Consider the following 26,660-nt stretch of genomic DNA (forward strand, 5'->3'; position numbering starts at 1 on the left):
CATCCACCTCACAGAGGTGAATTATCGGCAAATTCAAATAACGCAGGTAAATGACTTGGCCCATAGTCTACGCTCTCCAGGAAGTTAGTCATTATTGCCTTCTAGTGAAAACCCTGATGATACACTTTGTGCAGCGGGGCTCGGGGGCTCGGAGAGATGGACGAGGTCCCTGAGGGTAGGCTTAATGTTTCCACTGCTGTCTGCGCCACATTCTGCTGAAGGGAAAAATGCTGAAGATTCGAGAAGAGCGAGGGAAGAAAGATGTGTAAAACCTTACTGAAACACAGGCGCCCACAGGTCCATATTTAAACAAATAAATAAATAAATGAGGCGAAGAAAAAGCTTTTTCCTTACAGAAAAAAAAAACCCGACTAATAAATGTTTAAGGGGTGACTGAATTAGAAAATCACCACTTGGCAACCATCATAGTAATAATTAATTCGGGCAAGAAACATCAATGGATGTTAAAATTAATGGGTGAAAGTTTTATGAGGAAGGGGATATTGACATAGTCTCAGAGTTCCTCCCCTCCCCACAGAATACTTATTAATTACAAAGGGAATAACTTTCCAGGGGAGAAGGCTGGCAGAGACTGCCACCTTAATGAAGTGATCAAAGTGAACATTATTAGTAATGGGACAAATTGAAATCCTGGGCCACCTGATAGGGTGCAATGAGAACATGGCATCGCTTCTGGGCCGCTCCCGCAGAAGATACACACCTTGAACGTAATCACCAGGACACAGCAGACAATCCTAAATTAAGGGCTGCTGTACGACAGACATGGCCCTGGACCCTTTAAAACGTCAAGATCATAAAAAGCGGGAAAAGACTGAGGCACTGTCCAGATTCAAGGGGGCTGAGAAGACGGGAAGATGAAATGTGCCCTGTGATCCTGGATTTGGATCTTTTGATGAAGGACATTATCGGGGTGTTTGGAGAAGCCCGAATGGAGTTTGAGGCTCAGGGGGTCACGATGTGTCAGTGTCAACCAACATCCCGCTTTTACCCTTTCTATTGTGATGACATAGGAGTAGAAACACAAATCGATACTGTTCTTGCAACGTTTCTGGGAGTCTGAAGTTCTCTGAAATGTGGGTTCTAGAAAAAGAGGAAAAGTGGGCCCAAACACAGACCCTGGAATCCCCTCACTGCTTACAGGGGCTCACACCTGCTTCAGCACTTGGGCGGACAATGGAGCAGAGAAAGGGGCCGAGGCATTATTATCCCCACGGCACAGCCGGGTAAAGTCAGGCTGCTCAGGATAAAAGATGATGCTGGAGCTGGAAGACAAATGGCATCCAGGAGCTCACGGGACTTGCCAAGTTCTCAGAGTCAGGGCTGAAACGGAATCCACTTTTTAGAGGGGGGGCGGGGCAGAGTGAGACGGAGAGAGAGAACCTTAAGCAGGCTCCATGCCCTGTGCGTGAGCCTGATGCAGGGCTCCATCTCCCAACCCCGAGATCACGGCCTGAGCCGAAATCAAGAGTCAGATGCTTCACCGACCAGGCCACCCAGGCGCCTACTATGTTCTGGTACATTGCGAGATGGGATAACATCGGGATGGCGAAACTGGGACCAAATTTGTAGCTGTAACAAAATAGAAACACCCGAGCCCAGGTTTTGCTCACAAAGAGTTGTTGAATGAATGAATGCTGTTCGAAACTTCCAGGAGAAAAAGGTAAATACTCAGGGGAATTGTTTGCTCTTTGTCCCCCCAAAGAAGCCTCAACCTTCCCCATCCCCTCTGGGAGACCATGCTGATAAGCCCGGGCCCACCTGGCCGGGAGAACCACAGCAGCACAACACTGCCAAAGTCCCCGCAAAGAGGACAGGTGGTTCTGCCCAGAGGCCTAGGTCATGGTTGGTTCTCGAGGCTCCCTTCTAATATTTGCCATAGCTCTTTCAGTGGCTCTGGCTTTCCCACACAGGCAGTACCCTGCGGTGGCTCAGTGCATGGTTACAGGAGCCAAGGTGCCCGTGTGTGCGAATCCCGGCTCTGCCACTTCCCGATGTGTCATCCCGGATCACTTACTTAACCCCCGACTCCTCATGTGGGGCCGTGGTGAGGAGGAACCCGGCGTATTTATGGAGTAAGCACTCTAGAAATGTTTGCGATTATTCCCAGATCGCTGGGAGCTTGTCAGAGCCCAGCCGGGGGCACGGTTCCCCCCAGAGGATTCTCCCAGACGGTTCTCCGGCACATCCACCATAAATTTGTCCTGCCTGCCTGTCTTTCAGGGGCTGTGTTTCAAAGGAGGGGACATTTGAACAAGGTCCAAGGGATGAGTGCTAGAATGCCCCACAAAGGGTGCCCAAGGAGTCAGAGGCTCACAGGCAACATGTCCCCAGCCCCTCGGGGGCCCAACCTTGGGCTGAAAGTCATTTACCGAGAATGGATTGTGCTGACATCATTTCTGTTTACTCAGGGCTCTGGCACAGTCTGCAGCTGGCAGTTTGAGGTGACTTAAAATAGCACTTTGAAAACCTTTAGAAGCAAAAGTAATGAAGTGACTCACAGAGACAGCAGAATGCAGTGAGCGTGGACTGTCTGGGGACAAATCTCAGCGCCACCGTTCCTTAGCTGTGTAACCTTGGACAACTTCCTTAACCTCTCTGTGCCCCCAGTTTCTTTGTCTCTGCAATAGGAATAATGATGATAACGGTACGTGCCTCGTGGGGTTGTCAGGAAACATAAATGAGTTCATGTTTGTAAAGTGCTCGCAACAGTGACTGGCGCGGAGTATGCACTCTGTGGAAGTATCTGGTAAATAGCACATAAATAAACTATGACAATACTCAAAATTGAAACAGAAGATGGGAGGAACCATCCATGTTTTTTCCTTCCTCTGTGCATAGTCTGGGGTGGGGGTAAAAACCTCTCTCATTGCCAAGAAGACAGACATTATTTTTAAGTCAATCATGAGTTACCTATCGCAGATGGAAAAAGGCCAAATCAGAGCAGGGCGGGGGGGGGGACCTGTCTCTATGGCTGCTAATACCACTTACAAATGTGAAGACTCATCTGTGCAAATAGTTTGGTGACTACTTGACTCATTTTTACCTCTTCATAAGCGGCATTTTAGAAACCCTAGCACTGAGTAGAGAAAACCATTTTTCTAACCATGAAAAGGTCAAAATGTAAGGGGTAGAAAAACAAATCAAACCACTACATGCATTTTACCACCGTCATCACCTTCAGGAGGGGGACACATGTCTTCCGGTGACTGATACGGCACGCACAAACACCTGTTTGGTTTGCGGCTCTACTCCCAGGATGACACAACTGAGTCGAGATGCTGCGAATTCCAGCACATTCGTGAGTGTGGCGTTGTCCTTCGGAAGCCACGGGACAAGGCGCCGCGTTTTGCTCTTTTGCTGCCTCAAGTCGCTCCCGATTGGAAGACCCCGCCCGGAGCGCAGCAGGAAGGCTTGGGGATGAGCTGACTGGTGACCGGAGGCATCACAAGCCGGCTAATTGGCCGGGACTATCAGGGAGACTGCAGAAGTCGGGCTCCGAAGGCACATGCCAGAGCGCGCCCCCAGACGGGTTGGCTGCATTGTAGCCCTTTGCAGGTGTCACCCAAACGCAGAGATCTTGAGCGAGCTTTCTTGCCGAAGCTGGCAGAGCTATTGCTGGTATCAAGTGTTCTGCCCATGAAAATGATCAGGTGCCAGTGAATGTCAGTGCTTTACTGAGAGCAACAGCTGGGACCTCTGCGCCGGCGGAGGGGGTGAATTGTATAATTGAGCGGAGCCGAGCTCTCCTGAGCGTGCCACTAGGCCGCTCGCGACACGCTTGCCTGCAAGGATGTGTTCATGCCCCCCGGGGGCCGCCTCTCTCCGCACCCCGGCTACACAGCCTGCCCAGGAGTCCACGGCCCGTCGCCCTGCCAGGTGGGCGCAACCGGCCTTGTGCTCTACGGACACCTCTGTCTAGCTCGGTTTTCACTGGGCCACCAGTCAGCGCTGGGTCACGGGAGCCGAGTTCACTGCAGTCTTGCTTCTTCCGCGCCTGCCACGCCTCCTTCACGGGGAGCAAGCGCTCACAGATCACACAAAAGAGGGCTCTTGCCAGGTGTGCAATGATCTCCAAGTACGCGGGCGATGATGATGATGATTTTGTAGGTTCTCAGCAAGCACTAACTCCATAAAGACTCGTAAATCTCTGCATGTTTAAGTAATGCCACTTCAAATGGCCCCGAGGCTACAGTAATTCTATGTAATCTTAAGAGCTCTAAATAATAATTTAGTATAGCCATTTGAAAATCAGCTTGGGGTAGTCGATAGTGCTTCTGTCCTTGCCTTCGCCATCACGCTTCTAAGAAGCCTGGATTGTACTTGCGGCCGGCATTTCCTTCTAAGGAGGACTCCGTAATCCCTAGTGATCTGGCTCCTACCCTCAGTGTGTGAGTTACCTGTTGCTGCATAACCGACACGCATTTGTTATCACCCGCTTTTTGTTGGGGGGGGCAGTTGGGTGTGGTGGGGCTGGAGCCTCTGGCTCAGAGTCTCTCCAAAGCTACAATCCAGGTGTCGGTGGGGGTGGGGAGGCGGGCTCTTCCCATAGCTTGACTGGGGAACGATTCACTTCCAAGCTCGGTCACGTGCTCATTGGCAGGATTCAATTCTCCGTGGGCGGCTGGCCCGATGTTGTTGGTTGCCGGCCAGAGGCCGTCCCTGGCCACATGGGCCTCTGCCCGGGGCAGCCCATAACATGGCAGATGGATCTGTGAGAGTGAGCAGGTGAGAGGGCAAGAGAGAGAGAAGGTGGGTCAGGTGCACGTGACAGTCTTTTTACACTTAGTCTGAGAAGCAAGATGCCGGCAATCACTTCCACTGCACTCTAGTCAGGGGATTGTAGGCGGTGAGAAGCAAGTGGCCACATCCTCCCCTTCTACCGTGCCTGCCATGGCGATCCCGTCCTGTTCCCCATCTCGCAATCGCCTTTCGCTCCTCATCTCCATAGAAGGAAGCCGGACACCTTCCTCCGCGACTTTGGTATCTCTCCCGAGCCTCACTTCTGTCGAGCTGCCCATAAGGCATCCGAAAGGACGGTGTGCAGGGATCCTCAGACCAGCGGATCCGTCCTTCGCCTTCACTGAACGCTGCCCCTCCCCCAATCCCTGACATTGCCATTTGCTCAATGGCCCAGACTTAAAATCTCAGCTTTACATCGGACTCCTCTTTTCCCTCCACCTCTCACAGCCAGTTGCTTATGAAACTTCGTCCGCTCTACCCATGCCTCATCTGTCCTCTCCTCTCTGTCCCCTTAGACTGCTGCCATTGGTCTCGATCTGCCTCTGGGCTCTATCCTGTCTCACTGATCCTATACATTCCTTTCGAATGAATCTTCCTGGGGTGCATCTGGGACCATTCCACTTCTGACTCAAAACCCATCACTGCCTCCCCTCTGAGTACAGAATAAAGTTCAAATTCCTTAGCTGGTCTGTCATTGTCATCCAAGGCCTGCCACGATCTGGTCCCATCCGTGGTCCCTACTCATTTCACGCGCTGCGTCCTCCAGTCACGTAGAAATTCCTCGTCTAGCTCTCATGATTTCCTGCCTAGGTGGCTTTGTTCTTCTGCTCCTTGTCCCCTCAGCCTGAAATTCTCGGCCACCACTCCTTCTCCAGCCTCAGCTCCTGCCTGTCCTCCGTGGCCTGCCTCCAAGGTCATTGCCCACACAAAAGTTGCCCTGAGCATTCCACCTTCTCCAAAATCCAATTTGAAGGTAACAATTCCGTGCTGTGAAATCCCAGAATCCTTTACTTCTCTACCTTATGGCACTTTACTTAGGTATTTCGGCTCAAATGTGGTCTTTCCTAGTAGACTGGGGACTTATTTTTTTTTTTTAAGATTTTATTTATTTATTTGACAGAGATAGAGACAGCCAGCGAGAGAGGGAACACAAGCAGGGGGAGTGGGAGAGGAAGAAGCAAGCTCCCAGCGGAGGAGCCTGATGTGGGGCTCGATCCCAGAACGCCGGGATCACGCCCTGAGCCGAAGGCAGACGCTTAACCGCTATGCCACCCAGGCGCCCCTAGACTGGGAACTTCTTAATGGTAGGATACGTGCTTCATTCATTTTTATACTGTGCGGTCTATAGTACCTTACATATCCACATCATGAATCGATTTAAAATATTTTCATAATGCCCCCAGTAAATATGTATACTCATTTGCCTCATGGTCACAGAAAATGAGAGGAGATGCAGTGAACACAGTGTTATTACTTAAAGGTTAATGTTAGGTTTGGATGACATCTTACAGCTCATTATTTCCTTTTATGCTCTCCTTGATTTTATCTGAATTTCTCTCCAAAGGATAACAACACATGTCGTGACCCTAAGAAATGATGTCTACATTTTCCTGTTGGAAACACTCATTAATAAACGTACCAGTCACAACTTCTTATGGGAAGACAACCCCTAGTACTCAGTTCCATAACTCAGTCATCGGGGATCTACAATGGATTTTAGAGAAGTAAGACCTAATTCCTCCTCATAGAAGCCTTTCAGTGGGGGATGGGAGTATAAGACAAGGCGACAAGTTATAGTACCAGCTGAATTTCTCCCCTGCAGGGTCCAAACAGCTCAGCCATCAGTGAAGGTGCATAAACTCATTTGCTACATACAGTGTGGGAGATCTCAAGGCAAGAACCAGCCAGTTACAGAGGGCTGTGCGCGGACGCCCATGATTCCCTGGATCGACGTTAGAGCAATGCTTCCAAGTGTGGGGCCGGGAGCAGCAGCATCACCTGGGAGCTTATGAATGATGCAAACTCTGGGGTACTGCCCGAGATCTGCTGACTTGGAAACCTCATTGGAGCTCCACACCCCCAGGTGATTCCGAAGCGCTGACTTAGGCTATTGTTCATTTCTGCAAGTTCTTCCAGTCCAACCTATCCCTTCTCCAAAGAGATCCCATTGGTCTTCAAAGTGGGGTCTGTATACTCCTGGGAGTCCGCGAAGATGTTTGATGAAGTTCTAAGAGAACCAAGTTTCAGAGCCTCAATTTCAATATGTTTTTTTTTTTTTCCTAAAACTTATCCACTTGAGAAAGTATCCATGGTGGAAACAGCAAGCCAGTCTGGCTCGTCTACCTTTCCTTTCGCCTCCAATCTTCTCACACTTTACCAAAGAAAGGCTAACTTTCGCCCATCCCAACTCTCACTCTGGTGCACTGCCCCGGGAATGTAAAGACCTCTGGGGAAAACAAACAAGAAGGCAATTTGAAATACTGTGCTAGTGTCAAAAGAGTAGATGACTCTAATCAAGACTGGGTCCCACACCTCTTGGCAAGTAGGTGGCATCCAGTTCCTTGTTTTCAACAAAATTGAAGGAAGGCGAGTTGTAGTGTCAGCTGAGTGATCATTTAAAAATATTTTCCAATGGAACTCTTGTGCCTCGCTGGTCGGGATACTGCCAGCATGGAAGACAGTGTGCCAATTCCTCAAAAAATTAGAAACAGAACTACCCTGTGACCCAACAGTTCTATTTCCGGGTGTAAACCCAAACGAACTGAAAGCAGAGACTCAAATGGATATTTCTCCACTCATTGTTCACAACAGCCCAAGGGCAGAGGCAGCCCGTTACTACTGGTCGCGACAGCAAAAAGGTGGAAACAGTGTTATTCACGAGAGCCAACAAGTAGAAGCGACTGGAAAGTCCATCACTGGATAAATAAACAAAATACAGTACATACATGGAATGGACTAGTACTCGGTCTTAGCAAAGAAAGAAGTTCCAAAAACTGTTACGTGTTCCAACCCGGATGAACCCTGAAGACGTGATGGTAAGTGAGATAAGCCCGCCACAAAGGGACCAACACTGTCTGGTCCTACCTATCACGGGAAAGGAGAAAAGTAGTCCTACAGCAGGATGGCCGAGGGCAGGGGGAAATGGGGAGTCAGTGTTTAGTGGGGACAGTTTCAGTTTGGGAAGGTGGAAAATGTGTAGAGAGGGATGGTGGCGCATACTTAAAAATCACCGAACCGCACACTTCAAATAGTTAAAATGGGAAATTTTGTGATGTATATTTTACCACGATGTAAAACAGTTCTCAGTGATAATCCTTATGAGACTTGGGGAGCATGTAACATGAAAAGAGTTTGGAAAAATTAGATGACATTTGCTCTAACAAAACTCCACTCCTCCTTCCAGTCCAATATACTTATTAATGTGAGTAAGGTTTCTTCCTAATATAACTATAAAAATGAAAAAATGGGAAGAAAATCGATGTTGAATCCTATCTCCTTCTAGCAGTAAGTAATAGTTATCTCAGGAACATGAACTAATCAGGCAGAAAGTCCTCATCAATGATTGTCTGGCGAGGCTGTGGAGAAAAGGGAACCCCCGCGCACCGTTGGCGGGAATGCAAACTGGCACAGCCGCTCCGGAGAACAGTCTGGAGGTACCTCAAACAGTTACAAAAACAACTACTGTACGATCCAGCAATCCCACTTCGGGGTCTATATTCAAAGGAAATAAAAACACTAGCTCAAAGAGATACCTGCCTCTCCACGTTCATTGCAGCATTATTCACAATAGTCGAGACATGGAAACAACCTAAGTGACCACTGATGGATGAATGGCTAAAGAATGTGTACACACACACACACACACACACACACACACACACACACTGGAATATTATTCAGTCATACAAAAGAAGGAAATCCAGCCATCTGCAACAACACGGATGGACCTTGAGGGCATCGAGCTAAGTGAAAGAAGTCAGACAGAGAAAGACAAATACTGTATGTTCTCATTTATATGTGTAATCTAAAAAAGCCAAACTCATAGAAATAGACATTCGAATGCCGGTTGCCAGGGTTTGGGGTGGTGGGGGAAATGGGGAGATGTGGGTCAGAGAGTATAAACTTCCAACTGTAAGATAAACAAGGTCTGGGGATCTAATGTACAACATGGTGACCAGAATGAACAATACCCTAGTATACACTTGGAAGTTGTTACAAGAACAGATCTGAAATGTTATCACCGCAAAACAAATTATGTCAGCGGATGGAGGTATGAACTAACACTGCGGGGGTCATCATTTTATAGTACATACATGTATCAAATCATCGCATAGTATACCTTAAACTAACACAGGTTATATGTCACACTGATATCACAATAAGGATGTAGAAAACTGTTTTTAAAAGTATATTGTGCACTATACTCCATTAGCCCACAAAATAAGTACATAAAAATATGTGTGAGGGATGCTTATTTTTTTCAAAACTATTTTAGAAGGGCACATGGGAAAAAAGTTTGAACATCCTTGCTTTGAATCCTTTCTTGCCAATTCTTCCTCTGTTTCACGTTATACACTCCCAGGCTAAGATCGAGTTCTTTTTCTCAGCTCCCTTTATCCATGGAAAAGCTGAACACTGGGTGCACCTTTTGATTTCAGATTGAAACCATCATTCTCAGGGAATCTCAGTGAAACTCCTGAATTTTGGTAACAGTGGTTCTCGATCAGGGATGACTTTGCACCCGCTGCCCCAGGAGACATTTGGCAATATCGGAAGACGAGCTTGGTTATCACAACCAGGGGAGGTCTGCTACGGGCACCTCGTGGGTAGAGGCCAGGGATCCTCTACGCTTTCTACAACGCACAAGACAGCCTCCCACCACAAAGAATGATCTGGCTCAAAATATCAATGGTCCTGAAGTTGGAAAAACCATGTGTGCCTGAATGATCGGACAAATGAATGAATGAACAATCACGTAAATGAATAAACAAAGAAACCAATGAATGAACGCTAGTTCATGAAGTCTCAAATCAGTACCGTGGGGCAGGTTCCGCACTAGGCTCCCAGAAAATATTGGTGAACATGACGGACCCAAGGCCAGCTGTTCTTCCCCCTGCCCCCCGCCCCCAGGCCAGGTTTAATGGAGCTTAGGTGCCAGCCCAACACAGTGTCTTTTCTAGGCCCGGCGCACCTTGCTCAAATCGCAAAACTGTCCCCTCTAGCCAGACCTACATTTCTCTTGCCTTTGGGGTGCTCTAAAAGCCCTCAACTTTGTATTTGCTTGGGTTAGGGGCTTCCATGTCCCCTGTTGAGCCTCCCTCCCTCAGGTAATCACCTGAAAGCTCTCCTCTCTGTAACACTTCCTGCTCTGCCGAACATCCGCAGGACTCAACAGCGTGACTCCGGTTCTCGTCAGCGAGCGGAGAGCAGAGATCACCGTGATCACTGTGGTCACCCCAAGGAAGGACGCTGAGCCCCACACGCTTCTGAAGAAGTCATGTGTGAAGTACACAACCTCATCTACATACCCGATCCCTAGGTTTTCCATCTCTGTCTAACCAGTGGCGTCTGAGAATGTCCTGTCTCCCGGGCAGTTGGCAAATCAAGTCAACTATTTAAAGCGTGGTAACTGCGAGACGGTCACTTCACGGAGGGCCCCAAGAGGCTGCTGCGTCCTTTCAGCCTCCAGTTCCGTCCTGAGTTCTCAGGGCCTGGCGATTCTGTAGGAAGATCTTCACATCTAGGAGTCCACAGATCCAGCTCTGCAAGAAGGCAGCCCTTTTGCAACGACTCCAAATCACAATAGCTAACATTTACCGACTGCTTATCATATGCCAGACATTGTGCGAAACTCTTCTCCTGGAGGCCAGCCTACTGTGGTGTCATGCAAGAGTGATGGCCACTGGCCACAGCCCACACGAGGTCTGATGATCTCGGACGTTAAGGTTGCCGAGCATGCCCATGAAACAAAAGCTATTCATCCCCCTCCTCTAAGACATGGTCCTGACCCTCTGATGCAATAACCATCTAGAAGGCAAGCTTGAGGGGCCTGCCTACCCCCACGCTCCCTAAGAACTGCTTCCCACCTGTGGTCACCGATGAAGAGGGGAGCCTAAGCTGTCCAAGTGAACCCGTCCATCCTGCCCTCAGCTGATGAAATCCACCTAAATCTAGTTGGTCCAATCCAATCCCCCTGCTGAGAATACAGAACTGAGGCCCTAGGGAACCGAGCCAGGGAGCTATGGGGAAATGGCCATTTGATGCTCTGTGTGCAAGCAGGTAGGGGAAATGAGAAAGCAGGTCCACAGTGAGAGAGGCAGAGATTGGAGATGCCATGGGACAAGGGCTGTGTGATCTGTATAGTGTCAATTCCTGATGGCTTTCAGATCCTACAAGGTCGGGCTTACTTTGTTTATTGACCTTGGGTTCTCTGATAATCCCCCCCTGTCATTTATTTTCAACGAACTCTCCTTTTTTTGAGCTGGGTTGGGTGAGTGTCTGTTCCTTGCATCCAGGGACTCATGAACCACTAAAATAAAACCTTCACTGAGAAGCTACTAGACAATAAACACCCTATTAACTCTGGAGTATCCTGGTCCATTGTGACGGACTCTGAAAACTTACGATGCCTATGCTTTGTATTCAACCAAGTAGTAAGTTATCTACTGTTTTTATTCATTCATCTAGTCATTGAACATTTCTTGGGTGGCTACCATGTGCCCAATGTTCAGAAGATCACATAACGAAAGAATGGGACACCTGCTTTCAACAAACTTACAAATTCATTAGAAATTTGAAAGTACAAAGCAAAAAAATAGTTTCTGTAATAAAATGCCAATAAAACATAAGATTTCAGAGGAAGGAGCCCTTAGTTTTCCTTATAAAGGCTGGGGAAGGCTTCATAGAGGAGATGTCTTCTGAGCCAAAGTTTGAAGGATGAATGGAATTTTCGCAAGCAAAGAAAGGACGGAAGAAGAGCAGACAAGATAGCTATTGCCACAATCACGCTGTGTAACAAACCACCTCAAAGCTAAGTGGCTGTACGGTTAATCATTTGTTCTTATACAACTATATGTTCTCTGCAGATCAGCTGACCCCGGCCGGGCTCCACTGGGGCTTGGCTCCACGATGCAGGTGTATGCGTGCACGTGCACACACGTGCACACGTGTGTGCATATGTGTGTGTGTTCTTTCTGGAGCCCAGGCTGAAAGGCAGCAGCTGCACAAAGACAGCTGTTCTCACAGCCATGGCAGGCACACGAGCAAGCACATGCAACTGCTCTCTCACATCTGACATCTTCCGGACCAGAGTAAGGCACAGAGCTGAGGCCAAAGTTGGAGGGTGGAGAAGTATGTCCTATGTCCTGCCTCTCGTGGACCTGCAAGGTTAGTGGGCCTGGATACAGGACAAGGGAAGGATTTGGAATAGCTGCGGCAAATCCTAGGCCGAGAGATTGAAGAGATAATCAAAAGCATGGAGGTAAGAATGTAAGTGGATTGTTTATAGGGAGGTAATAGGGTAAAACTTAAATTTTGAAAAAGCTTCCAGCAAAATGATGGAGAGCCTTGAAGGTCACGCTGCGGAACATGGGCTTTCTTCTCCAGGTTCCAGGGAGCCAGTGGCGCTCACGTGATCATAGCCGTAGTAATATAAAGAGCAAGGAGAGGAGACAATTTAGGAGGCCAGGGTAATGGTCTAAGAATGTATGGAAGTTGGGCAGATATGAGAGATGTTTGGAAGACTTTAACGTATGTCCACAAATCATCTGATACTCCTCGTTTTAAGAGGAAATTCATTGTTCTTTCTGAGTGTGGGCTGGATTCAGTAACTTGCCTCCATTGAGTAGAATATGGTGAAATGAGGGTGTGTAACTTCTGAGACTCGGTCATAAAAGGCAGGTGGTCTCCTGTTTGCTCTCTTTTGGATCCCTCAATCTGGGGAAAGCTAGCTGTCGTGTCATGAAGTCACTCAAGCAACTCAATGGAGAGACCCATCTATTGAGGAATTAATAGCTTTTGTCAATAGCTAATGAGGCCTCCTGCTAATGGCCACGGAAGTGACCAGTTTTGAGTGGCAATCCTACAGCTCCAGTCAGGCCTTCAGATGATTACATCCTTTGCCAACATTTTTTTTTCTCTGCAGTTTTTTTTATAATAATATTTTTTTATTATATTATGTTAGTTACCATACAGTACGTCCCTGGTTTCTGATGTAAAGTTCGATGATTCATTAGTTGCGTATAACACCCAGTGCACCATGCAATACGTGCCCTCCTTACTACCCATCACCAGCCTATCCCGTTCCCCCACCCCCCTCCCCTCTGAAGCCCTCAGTTTGTTTCTCAGAGTCCATAGTCTCTCATGCTTCATTCCCCCTTCTGATTACCCCCCTTTCTTTATCCTTTTCTTCTCCTACCGATCTTCCTAGTTCTTATGTTCCATAGATGAGAGAAACCATATGATAATTGTCTTTCTCTGCTTGACTTATTTCACTTAGCATTATCTCCTCCAGTGCTGTCCATGTTGCAGCAAATGTTGAGAAATCGTTCTTTCTGATAGCTGAGTAATATTCCATTGTATATATGGACCACAAGTTCTTAATCCAGTCATCTGTTGAAGGGCATCTCGGCTCCTTCCACAATTTAGCTACTGTGGACAATGCTGCTATGAACACTGGGGTGCATATGGCCCTTCTCTTCACTATGTCTGTATCTTTGGGGTAAATACCCAGGAGTGCAATGGCTGGATCATAGGGTAGCTCAATTTTTAACTTTTTAAGGGACCTTCACACTGTTTTCCAGAGTGGCTGTACCAACTTGCATTCCCACCAACAGTGTAAGAGTGATCCCATTTCTCCACATCCTCTCCAACATTTCTTGTGTCCTGCCTTGTTAATTTTTGCCATTCTAACTGCTTCACCAACATTTTGACCACAACCTCATGAGAGACTCTAAGCCAGAACCACCCAACCTAAGCTGTTCCTGGATTCCTCACCCACAGGAACTGAGTGAGATATTAAGTGTTTACTACATCAAGATGGTAAGTTCCGGGATAATTCGTTACGCAGCAATAGATGAAAACTACGTCTGGGATAGAGAAGGTGAGGGAAAAGGATAAGGCGAAGATGAGTCCCAAACTTCTGGCTTGAGCCCCTGGGTGGGCTGGCTTACGGACAGGGAAAGAGAGGAACGGCAAGTCTGAGGGACAGAGAGAGGCAAAGTAAGATGAAGCGTTCATTTTAGGACAGTGTTTTGGACTGACTTGTGTCTCCCCTCAAAATTTATCTGCTGAATCCCTAACCGCCAATGTGATTATATTTGCAGATAAGGACCTTTAGGGGGGTAATTAAGGCTAAATGACATCATACAGGTGTCCTTGTGTCACCCGTAGGTGACATAAGGACTGGTGTCCTTATCAGAAGACGGAGGGACACCAGAGATCTCCCTCTCTCTCTCTCTCTCTCTCTCTCTCTCCATGTGTGCACAGGAAGGGGCCATGTGAGGACACCGCAGAAAGGTGGTAGTCTTCACCCCGAGGAGAGAACTCTCACCAGACACCGACCCCGCTGGCACCTTGATCTTGTGCTTCAAGTTTCCAGAACTGTGAGGAAACACATTTCTGCTGCTTAAGCCACCCGGCCCGAGGTCTTCTGTTTTGGCAGCCCAAGCTGACAAAGATGGGCAGGTTGAGTTTGCCAGTCGTGGTGTGGATATCTAGTGGTCGCTTGGAAAGACAGCTGGAGCTCAGCAGCGAGATGCGGCTGGGGAGCCACGGGATCACTGGCATGTGCAGGCAGAAGCAGAGAAAGAGAGCACGGGGGACACTGTGGAGGGGCACTAGGACAGCGGGGGGCGGGGGAACAGCACCTGCAATTGAATGGTTCAATGAAGAAGACAGAGCGATGGCTTCGAAGGTAAAAGTCAGCCGCAGCAGAAGTGAAGGGAGGTTTGGAAGCCAGAGAAGTTGGTCAACAGTGCCAAGTGCTCCGAAAATTCGTGTAAGAAGAGGATCACGACAGGGCCGTTAAGATTTTGAATTAGGGTGAGGCTAGACTGCTCCCGCACCAACGTACCACCTCCTCCGAAATCTAGTGGTTTTCCACTGAATGGCAATGTTATTGTGCTCCACGGCCTACTCAAATGAAATGCTGAAACGAAGCTGGTGAGAGCAGACCCTAGCATGGGCCCTACGTCACCCCAGAACCAAGATGTTCTTTCCTTCTAGCAACCCACTGTTTGGTGATCTTCCTCAGTTTATTAATGGCGGAGCAATCACGGGGCCTGCGTCCCAGCGCATCTCCCTCGGCCTAAGCCCGCTTCCTCTCCCTGCCTCCCCCAGATGTTAATCCCGAGGGAGCCCACTCAGACATCTATTGTGTTCTCTTTCTCCGAATCTGCTTCCCGAAGGACCCACCCTGAGACGTGAGCTGAAGGAAAGAACTAGAGGCCTCAAGGCTAGACTGCTCCCGCAAGGCCTCCCAGAGCCAAAGAAAGAGGGGCCTCAGCTCGAGGGCAAGGGTGTTGTCTGCTAAGTCTCCTTGTGTACCAGGCACAGAGCGGGACACGCAGCAGGTGCTCCGGCCTGGACTGTAGAACTCCAGCGGGAAGACAGAGCTGGCAGTCGCAAGACTTGTTCTTCCAACTTTTCCTTGCACATATTCAAATGAAGACATGAGGCCAGACAATCTTAGGTTGATTAGTATTGCCTCCTTCCTGCCCCCCGCCCCCGCCAAGCGTGCGGGCGCGCACACACACACACACACATGCACATACCCCTCTATTTCCTAGAAATAAGGGATCCCCTTTTCGTGCTTCCCTGGCCCAAGAAGTGTGCAGGGAGAGGGCAAGAGGGAAGGAGACGGAGGAATGGCCCGAACCCTTCCCATAGCAGCCCTGTCAGCCGGGGTCACGGGGTCACGCCAACCACTGCACTTCAGGCTGGAACTACTTGGAACTTACTCCTCAGCTGACAGGAGCTCAGTCAGCTGGGAACGAACACGTGGCCGGGGGGAATGCCTCGGGGATTCATGAGGCAGGTCCAGACAGAAACTATCCCATTCGCAGCAGTCCTCCAACATGACAGACCCCAAGCCTCCTCGCTGGAGAAAATGGGGCAGAAAAGAATGCTTAATGAGGTGCGTTGTGACCACTGAAGAGGGAGCTTCCCCGCCAAGGCCCCAACCCACCACTCAAAGGGCTCCTTCTTCACACAGTGCCCTGACTGGGGGCCGGGCGGGGGGGGGCCCTGGGTGTCATGGACGACCCAGCCCCAGAGCTGCAAAATGCAGACTGCGATCTGCTGGAGTGCAGAGTTCAGGGCTCTGGAAAAACACAGAATGAAAGGGATGCCTGCAGGAAAGAAAACAGGAAGCGTTTTACAGGACCCTTTGCATCAGCCTGGTGAAGTCATCAATCCTTGACGCTTATTGAGTGAATGGTAACAAGGAAGGGGCTGAGAGACGAAGGGCTGTTCAGGGTAGGGTGCATTGCGTTTAAAACCATTCTCCAGAAATGTTATGGGGGAACAGGACGTGCTTCAGGCACTGTCCCAGCATAAGATGCTCTCCAAAATGTGTTGTATTTGAGGTTAGGACGGTGCTAGCCTAGAAAATATGGATGCGCCAGGGGCAGACAAAGAGATTGGAACAAAGTCATAAAAGCTGTATTTTTTTTTAAAGGAAGGATAGGAATCTAAATGGACTTGAATTTCTTATCAGTACAAATGGAAAAATACTGCTCAATCCCCAACAGTTGCCTTTAAATTAAAAAGCTGTGCACTGGGTTTTAAAAACTCCACACCTGCCCCCTGCAAAGAAAAGAAGAAAACAGGAAAAAAGACAAGGAGAAAAAAAGTTCAAACCCAGGAAAGGCGAAAGAAATATACTCCAAGGATATTCTTATACTTCTGCTTCGACATACCACCTCCTCCGAAATCTAGTGGTTTTCCACTGAATGGCAATGTTATTGGGCTCCACGGCCTACTCAAATGAAATGCTCAAACGAAGGTGGTGAGAGCAGACCCTAGCATGGGCCCTACGTCACCCCAGAACCAAGATGTTCTTTCCTTTGACTTCTAGCAACCCACTGTTTGGTGATCTTCCTCAGTTTATGAAACTACAGATTATCCTGAGTCTACTATCCTTAAGTCTCCTCGGTCGTTTTCTAATTCAGCACACTTACATTGCACGCCACTTCTGTGGCAGGAACCGTGTTAGGCCCTGATTCAGCGGTGATGAAGCCTGGGTCTCTCTGCCTGCGGGCGGCTCAGAGTCTGCACCGGGAGACCTTCAAGTCGACAGGCAGCTAGAATATGGAGTCACAAGGGCTGTGGCCAGGGGTGCGCAAATTGCACACCGGGGAGGGGGCTCGGGAGCCATGGAAGGCTTCCTCCAAGAAGTGAGGTCTGAGCTTCGCCAAAACCCAGCCTTTGCCATCGTCAGTCGAGAGCTCCGGGAGAGCTGGGACTGTCTGTCATCTCACCAGGCATCCTTGGTGCCTAGAGGGGTGCCCAGCACATAGCAGGCACTGGACAAATGATACTCAGGGTGTTAGTCTTTCCTCAAAAAGATTGTCAGGCAAAGCAGCTGCTTGAATATTTTCCCCTTTCCGTTTTCATAGCAGGAAACACACTTGTAATGGATGTGTGCTAAAGAAATAAATGAATGGGGAAAAGAGGATTTAGAGAAGGAGCCAGTCCCGTTCCACGACTGTCCAGAGCGACCGTTCGGTTCAGTCAACTTGGAACGCCGCATGTGGCCCTGGGTGCCGGGGCTACAGGATGGCCAAGACACACAGGCCCTGTCTTCAGGGTGCTCATTGTCTCCCGGTGGTGACAGTGCAGGGTGACAGAGGAGTGATGGCTGTGTGTATTGAGGTCATTCCAATGTGAAGGCATCTTTTCCCCTCAGCCCGTGGAAGGATGCCATTGAGGGGCAGATGGGGCCTGGCAAGATGGCCTCCGAGGCCCTTCCAGCTCCACGGCGGCCTGGACGCATTGAGAGTGATTCTTCCCATTAGAAGAAATGCCAAGTTATCAGGAAGCTCAGCTTATGTGTATACAATACTAGTATTTTAAGTTTGGGGGCAAATCTGTAGAAAATTTGTAATCCGATTTAAAACGGTGCAAATCTCACGAAGACTCTTTGCTTTGGTTTGAAGTTTAAACATAACTAATGCTCGAGCGACCCCTGCAAGGAATGGAGGCGCCCAGGGTGGAGGAGAACAGGGGGTTTCTGGGAACCGAGAGGAGAGGGAGGAAGGGAAGCTCTGCACATGTTGATTGGAACTGGGACTTTAAATAGACACTGTTTTGCATGGCATCCACCACGGTGAAAGAAAATCTAGAATTTAGAAAGACTCTAGTCAGAACCTAGACAACAGATACGCGAGACAGGATGGCGAGGTCTGAAGTGCAGTGGATAGGAGTCAAATGCAGCCCAGAGCGGTGTTCTGTTTGGTCATTAGAGCACTGCGTTTTAAAAAAGGAAGAAGACTTTGAATGTCCTCAGCCTGAACAGGCAGTCCGGTTTGACCCAGCTCCTACCACTCCTGATTGCCTCATGCTCACCCATCCTGCCCTCCGATGTTCCCGGCCTCGGCTCTGGGAAGGCACTTGGGTTTAGGACCCCTGATCTAGGGACTTTTCCTTCCCATTCAACAGCTAGATGAGCAAATGCTTCGAACTGGCACTACGGAGCCCCTAACTTTAGGGGGAATTTTGGTTTTAGATTTATTTATTTTACAGAGGGGGGGGTGGGGAGGGGCCGAAGGAGAGAGAGAGAGAGAGCCTCAAGCAGACTCCGTGCTGAGTGCAGAGCCTGACGCGGGGCTCGATCTCACTACCCTGAGATCACAACCTGAGCCGAAATCAAGAGTGGGAAGCTTCCCAGACTGCACCACCCCGGCACCCCTAGGGGGAATTTTAAGAGCGCCAGAGGTTAGCAAATGCTAGCGAGGGAAACTGAGAGTGTGCCGGCCGCCTTGAAATGTCCCGCTGGGCTGTTGCCCCAGGTCCCCACGGCTCTAACGCTTGGGCTTCTCATCTGCCAGCACTGTCCCTTACTGGTGCCTGAGTGTCCAAAGTGAAGGGGGACAAGGAGGCCCGGTCCCTCCCATGCCTGCTCTGTGATCACTTCCAGGATGGGAAAGCTTTTCTTCGTCCTTGCTCATTTCGGACCGCCAGCAACCCCACGGGCAGAGCAGAGCAATACAAAAGCAGGAGAAAGACAGTCCCAGCATCGCCTGGGGCACAGGGAGGAGAGGCAGAAGCAAGAGCCCGGAGCCACTGTCTGGCCTGACCTTCTTGCTATCCCGAGGAAGGAAAGGACGTCAGGAGAGATGTGACTTGCTCAAGGTCACACAGCTCGTGAGTGGCTGGCCGAACTGCATGGTGAATGAGGGGCTCCTTCAATTCCCCCAGCTCTTTTCACTTACAGCCGTGCAAGGGCTTGGCGGAGCTGCTTGGGCAAAGCCGGCCGCCTTGGCTATTTCTTACAAAGTCAGTGATGCCTAGGGTTGGGGTGCGGGAGGGGGCATCCGTCCATTCGAGAGTGGGCATCCGTCCATTCGAGAGTAATATCAGGCCCTGTACGTGGCTCCAGAGACACGCAAAGCTAGCAAACACGGTCTGTTCTAGTGCGGGGCCCAGAGTCCGTGTTGAGGACCTCTTTGCCAACTGTCTAGGGAGCGCTGCCCAATCGAGACAGAATTTGAGGCGCCACCGTGAACTATATGTGTAACTGCTATTTTCTGGTAGCCCCACTGAAGAACAATAAAAAGGCACAGCTGAAAGTAATTTTAATAATATATTGTATTTAACCCAGAATCATTTCCACACGTGAAATATGAAAATTATTAATGAGATATTTAGCATTCTTTTTTTGTACTAGGCCTTTAAAATCTGCTGTGCATTTTTCGCTTAGGGCCTACCTCAATCTGACTCGCCACTCTTGAAGGGCTCAAGAGCCACATGTGGCCAGTGACCACCACACGGGACAGCGCCGGCCTAAGGGGAAGGAGAGCAGCTCCTCCCAGACCCCGAACTTTGCCAACAGCCAGGCTTCCCCAGCTGTAGCTTCATCGCGCATGAGCCCTCAGCTTGGCCCCATAAGGCTGGCAAGTGCGGTGGAGGGGATGGGGGTTGGGGGGGCGGGAGGCAGGTTCCAGAACACAGTAGACCTCAGGCCTTCAAGGATTTCATGATTTTGCCTATTCAGGACATGTCCTCAGCCGCTCAGCCAGGGCGCAAGGGCACATCACAGCTGTACATGTCTTTGTCATTGTCGGTTTTAGAAGTTTCATGCCAATTAAGAGCGGAATAACAGAATCAGCGGCGGCTGTACTCTTTGTGGTAAACAAGTCTACTCTGCACTCTAGACAAACACGCGAAAGCCCAGTTCGAGCCACTGCTTTGGGTGTTCAAATCCGCGTCAAAGTCTCTCAGCAGAGGAAAACCAAACCTTCGCTGTTGAAAAGCCCCGAGGAGCACACATTTGTCAAAAGAAGTGACAATGGCATTCTTGAATCTGAGGCCTCCCAAAGGCCTCTAGATGGAACCCAGTGGGCCCACTCCCGCTTTCGTCTTCTGGCCTGGTCCCAGGACCCGAGTCTGCCCTTTGAGAACAGTACCCTGGTCTCTGGCTTTAGTTTTCTCCAGAATCTCTACCTGCAACTCCCCGCGCGCTGCCTGAGTCCTGCCTGGGAGCCTCTGAGCAAGTCGTGTTCTCCAGAAAGCTCTCAGGCTGGATGATGCGAAAAGTTAGTATCACGGTGGTCAGTGTTGCTTGCCACCTTCACCCCTGCCTGCCTGTTACTCTTTTAGAAACCATGGTTTGAGGACGCTAGAATATGAGGATTAAATTCTAAGTGGGCTCAAATTTTATTCTCTTCCCAGAATCGCATCCCGTTGGAGCAGGAAGGGACCTTCGAGACGATCTCGTTCCCTGTCTTTGCTTTTATATTGCAGGTGAAGACTCAGAAACTCAGAGAGGGGAAGAGACTTGCCTAAGAACTCACTGGAAGGTCCTAGAACCAAGGGCTTTCAGTGGCACATCCAGTGGTCTTTACAGCATTTCCACCCGCCTCCTGGTTTTGAGAAGGCCTAAGCATTTCAAGGTATCATGGCCAGACAGCAAACGTCGGGTCTGCATTCAGTGGAAATTCTCTGACCAACCTCATGCCCATCTAATCAAGATTTTAAAGGCCGTTTTTCCAGTCCTGTGATACTCTTACTTTTCAGAAACTCTATATGGGTGTAAAACGGAGCAACATGTCCTCTCTTGTTCTCTTTGTGTTTAACCTGCAAGAAACAGTCGTTTATGCTCCTCTCCTAGATCTCCATCGGAGCCCCATTCCAAGGAGCTTAGGCCCACCATTCCTGCCCCCACGTACCATTGTCACCTCCAAATCTGGAAATGGAGTTTGACAGTGACGAGTGTGCCCTCTGCTGACCGGATGTCTGCTCTGCACTCATGTCTGCACAATCCACACTCGGACTTTTGGAGCCTCAAGGCACCTGAGAGATAAACAGAAACGAGACATGAATGAGAGTCCCCTTACCCCTTCCAGAGAATCTATACATTTTTGGGGGTCAAATCAATGTCCTTGACACTCTTCGTCGGTTTTTAAAATGGGAGAACGACTATTAAAGAAATGTCCAGGTTCTGATTTTGTACAGAATTAGCCCGAGAGGTGCATTTCTAGCATTTGCCATCCTCTCACCCAGTACAACAAAGTTAAAATGTATCAACAGCGCTTTCCAATTGTGGACTACAACCCAGCACAATAAGAAGCTTTTAAAACAGAACTTAAAAGGAGCCCCTTTCCTGGGAGCATGAAAAGTAATTAGAAATACATTTTGAGTCCTTCCTAGATCCCCGGGTCTCCTGGGGTGTGCTTTAGGATCTGTCACTTTTCTCACACGCCTCCTCCTGCCCTCCCCCCACCAGAGTTGCCTTGGGAGACCTGAGCCTCTCATTCTCTGGCCTTTTCAGCTGGAGGCCTCCCAGCGCCCTCCCAGTATTGCTTTCTGCTGGGGCCTCTCCTTTTCCAAGTCCTCTCTCTCTTTCTTTTTTTTCTCTTTCTCTCTCTCTCCCTCCCTCCCTCTTTCTTTCCTTCCCTCCGTCCTTCCCTCCTTCCCTCCTTCCTTTCTTTCCCGTCTGAGATAAGAGAGGCCCCTCCAAGGAAGCCCCACCCGGATGGACACTGGAATGTGTTTGCAGTCAAGTGTTGATGCCACCACAGGACAAACACCAGCCGGTTGGGAAGTCTCCAGGAGTTCAACGTTAGGATTAAAGCATAGATCTACTTGGGGGTGGGGAAGGGGGTTGGAGTCTCATGATTGCACATTCTCTTAAGCCACCTGCGGGTCAGCACATCCAGAACTCCGCTTGCGGTTCTGACTCAACCGTGTAGTTGCATGGCCCATAAGGGTCAGGAGATGAGAGGCCAGCAAAGCCGTCTCAGAGCTTTCGAGCAGGAAGGGGAGGTGCAGGGGAGGCCTCAGGATAAGCTTGAGGTTTGGAGAAGAGAAACAAAAGGAAGTGCCAGACCAGGGTGAAATAAATCCAGGAGGAAGGACAGACAGGAACAAAACCCCAGTTCTCATTCCACCCAAACGATCTTGTGCAAAGACAGGAAAATGAGGGCCTTCCCCACTCACACCTTTGTTGCCATAGTGGCAGAGGCCACCGCCTTTAACTCATTGCCTCGCACGCAGCCTGTATTCCTGTTTCTGAATCTAGTGGAGGAGACCCCAAAACCCGATTAGAAAAGACAAGTGTTAGAATCATGTTGACAGTAGTTCAAGGAACCGGTTCCGTTTTTTCTGGGGGGTGGGCGGTGTTGAATCAAGACGTGGTAGGAAATGGAGGACAAACTCTTGAATACTACGGCCAACACAGATTCGTTCCTCTTTAAGTAGAAGCTGAAAAAGATCACCAAGAGAAAGTTTGGTATGGTTGTTCTCGTGGAGGAAAACTCAGCCCCGGGGCTGAAGAAAAGAGCAGATTGGAGTGGGGATTGGGGATGAGGGGGCTCGGGTGGGGGATGAGAGGAAGCGAGAGCCGAGAGCCGTGGCTGCGGTCTCTGGAGGGCTGGAACCTTATCCTAGCCACTGCCCAGAAGTGCTTCGGGGTCGGTAGGAGAGGTGGCACCCAGCCCCGACGACGCGCCACTCCTAAATTTTTTGTTTCTGTTTCTTTGATCAGAGGTTTCCTGGATTTGGCGACAAGTGGAGGCCCGGGGTGGGGGTGGGGGGAGCGTGGACGTGGGGGCCCTGGGAGTGTGTGCCAGCAAACGTCCCAGGCTACTAAGAGATAGGGTTTGTCTCCTCAATTTGTGGAGATCGGCTTGAATTGGACCTGGCAAACTTGTGCCAACCCGATTGGTTTTTAACAGATGCTCCTGGGGTGTCGCTGGGAACTTTGCGTCCACTTTCTTCGCAGGACGCGTAAAGCGTGCACGGCGCTGTACCAAGCGCTCAAGATCGGGCGTTACTGTGCTTCGGTTGGGCTGGGGTCAGGTTTTTTCGGGAACATGCTTTCCTCTCGGCAGACCTACTTCCCTCACTTTCCACCCCATCCTCCGGGCCTGGAGGGCGCCTGCGTGGCCCCAGACCTCAAGCCCAGCACCCTCTCCCCCGCCCTGTCTACCTGTAGCTCTGGGTCCCGGAACCCGGGCTGGTCCGCATAATGAGTGCGTTGTGCGGCTCTCTGTGTTGATTTAATACAAGTGCACCGTGAATGCGGAAAAATAAATAGAAGGACCGAACATATGACTCGCCGTAGTGAAAAGTCTTTTCGAATAAATAAAAAGAGGCTGAGTTTTCACTGTTGAATGTAAATTCCTTTGAAGTGGAACTAATCATTTCAAGGATAGTTCACGTTGTCCTAACAACGCGGGTGAATGGCAAGGGCCCTTCTTTTTGTTAAAGATATGTTTTCTTTCTTTCAGTCAAAACTGATGATGATACCCCTTTCACGCTCTGTCCTCCAGGATCGTAAATCTCCACTCCCAGCTACCCAAATCGCACTTTCAGATGCCAAGCCCCCGCGGGTGACCGCTTCTCAGGCGGGGCCGGCGCGCACCGAGCTTCCCGCCCCCACCCCGGGACCCCGGGCTCCCCGCGCCCGCCGGTCCCACCTCCCGGCCGTAGGGGGCGCTGCAGCGGGGGGGTGGGGGTAGGGGGCCGCCTGGGCCCGGGGTGCAGCTGCGTGCTGGGGCCCTCCGAGCCCGGGAGGGGGAAAGTCCTGGGGCGCGCAGGCTGCAACTTCAAACTAAGCGGGACGCCGCGGCTCCCACGTCTTCCAAGGCCCCTGTCAATCTTCCCCGGGCCCCAGGAATGTGAAAAATGTTCACAATGGCCACATGCATGCCCCTTGCCCGAGATCATCAGCTGCTGGTGCCCGCGTATTGGAAAGAAAAGGTCATCCCGAAACAATCCTGGGGGGGGGGGGCAGGCGGCTCAAATCCGAACTTCTCTCTCCCATCCCGCGCCTCCCTCCACAATCCCGAAGACCCCTGCGGCCCGGGCCCCAGTCCTCCCAGCCCCGCGGCGCCGGAGCCCACCCCTTCCTCGACGCCCCGGGCCCTCGAGCGGCCGCTCGGCCGAAGCCCGGGGGGTGGGGGCGGGGGCTGCGATTCGCGGCCCGGCATTGTGTGCTCGTGACCTTGGACAGGAGAACGTTGCTCCCAGTTCACCATCGCCCCGGCCCGGGGGTGGGGGGAGGAGCTCCAGAGGGCCAAACGGTCCCTCTTGGGTCCCAGAAATGCTGAGCCCGGGACAGGGGCTCCTAGCTGGGTTCCCCCGTTCCGGGGCGAGGTGGGCCAGCCCCCTTCCTTCTGCGCCCCCCAAAATGCGGGAAAGGGCCCCACCAAGGGCAAACGGAGAGGTGCTGGGGCCTGAGCAACGAATGCGGCCGAGCGAGAGCCCCCGCAGGGGTGGGCCTGCGCCAGGCCGGCCGAGACTGCAGCCGGGCAGCGGCGCTTCCCCGGAAGTGCCCGGTGCCGCCCGCGGACGAGGGGGCCCTTTGGCGGCCCCGGCCCAGGCGGGGTCCGCTCGCCTCTCAGGCGCTCCGGGCCGACCGTGCAGCGCCACCCATTCGGAAATGTCGAGGGGGGAAGCGAAGAGCCGATTTCGGCGCCTGGTTTCGCGCCGGGCGTTGACTCGTGGGCAGAGAACGTGGCCGCGGTCCGACCCCGGGGCTGACCATTTGCCTCCGCTGGGGTTTTAAACTCGTCGCCTCCTCCGAGGGTGGGGACCGGCCTGCGCGCGGCGGGCGGTCCGCTTGGCGCGCGGAGCTGGCGCGGCTTCCCCCTGGGGCGGAGGGGCCGGGAGGGCCACCCGTCGCCGCTGCCCCCGGGGCTCGCGGGTCGCGGCCCAGCGCGCTGTTCCCCCGACCCCGCCGTGGCCCGCTGGCGCTCGGGGACCCAGATTAGCGGCTCCCGGACCCGGAGGGAGCCGGTCGGGGAAAGTTCACCAGCAGGGCAACTCCGAGGAACTTGGAGCCAGCCGGTAGCTCAGCTTGGGCTCTGATTATTCAAACGAGCTCTTCTTTCTTTAAAACGAAACGAAACAAAAATGCCACCCTCGAGCCGCGGACTGTGTGCCGCCAGCTCAGAGATAAGGGCCGGGCCCTGCGGTCGGTTCTGCCCTGTCCCCCACGCTCCCCGCACTGAGTCACCCAGGAGAGTATTTGGAGGGCTCTGGGGGGGGGGCAAACTGGGAGAGGTTTTGTGATAACTTGCCTTCTTCTTCCCAAAGAGCCAGGCTCCGCGGGTGGCCCGGGGTAGCCGGGACTTTGTTGGCAAGTTGCTGCCAAGGGTCCTTGCGGCCTCAGTTTCTGATTGTTTAGGGGGAGCGTACCCTTTGCTCAGAGAGGGGCAGCTAATTGTGAAGCTCAGGGTCTGGCGTACAGCAGGTGCTGGGAAAATTCGTATTCCGTTTCTGCCGCAAGCCCCAGCCCCTGAACTTGCCGATGTATCTGGCTAGAAAAGGTTGAAAAGAAAACCCCGCCTGAACGCCGAAAGCGGCTTGGTCGTCCGGATTCTTGATTCCGGTCTGTAGGGGGCCTAGGCCCCTCACCCCCGAGCCCACGGCCCGCACGGGCGGCGGCGTGTACTAGCCACCGAGACTCTCGCCGGGGCTGCGGCCTGGGGGCCAGGGCTGAGGACAGAGCCGCCTGGTCCCCCCTCCTGACCCCCCAGCCTGCTGGCCTCTAGCCTTTGGGCCGAGAAAGGGGTTGAGAGGCCGAGCACGACGGGAAGCGGGGAACAGAGCCTAGCCGCAGGACCCCACGCAACCTCGGTAGCTCCGAGGACGCCGGCGGCCCGCGCCTGCCACTGAACTGCACTCATCCGGCCACCAGGGCCCTGTCGGGGCGCGGCCGCCTGCGCTTAGTTTGACGGGACTGAGGGCTCGCGGCGGGCGGGCGGGAGGCGCGATCCCGGCTGCTCCTTCCCGCCACCGCGCCGGCTGCGGAGGTAACATCTGTGCCGACCCCCCTCCTCACCCCCCTCCCCCGCCACGCCACCTCTATCTTTTTTTTTTTTTTTTAGAGAGAAAGAAAACGAAAAACCAACCTTCCTTTCCCTCCACAATAGACACACCAGGGGGCCTTTCACTTGGCCAATCTCAGGAGTTTCATATGAACTTCATTAAATCAATTACTCGGTGAACACATCACAATTTATTTGCAATTAGTATCAAAATGTCTTACTTTTCCTAATAGGTCGGAGCAGATGTAGCTACAGAAGGGACAACGCGTTTTCGTGAAATCTATCTCTAGCAACATATTAAATCTTCTGGTCAGAAAAGGAGGAGAAATTCAAAGGCAGTTTAGAGTAGGAGAGAGAAAACACGCTGGAGACAAATGCGATCCGTGCAGGTGTTGAAGCAGCTTG

The sequence above is a fragment of the Ursus arctos genome, chromosome X (assembly GCF_023065955.2).
Source record: "Ursus arctos isolate Adak ecotype North America chromosome X, UrsArc2.0, whole genome shotgun sequence".
Classification (NCBI taxonomy): Eukaryota; Metazoa; Chordata; class Mammalia; order Carnivora; family Ursidae; genus Ursus; species Ursus arctos.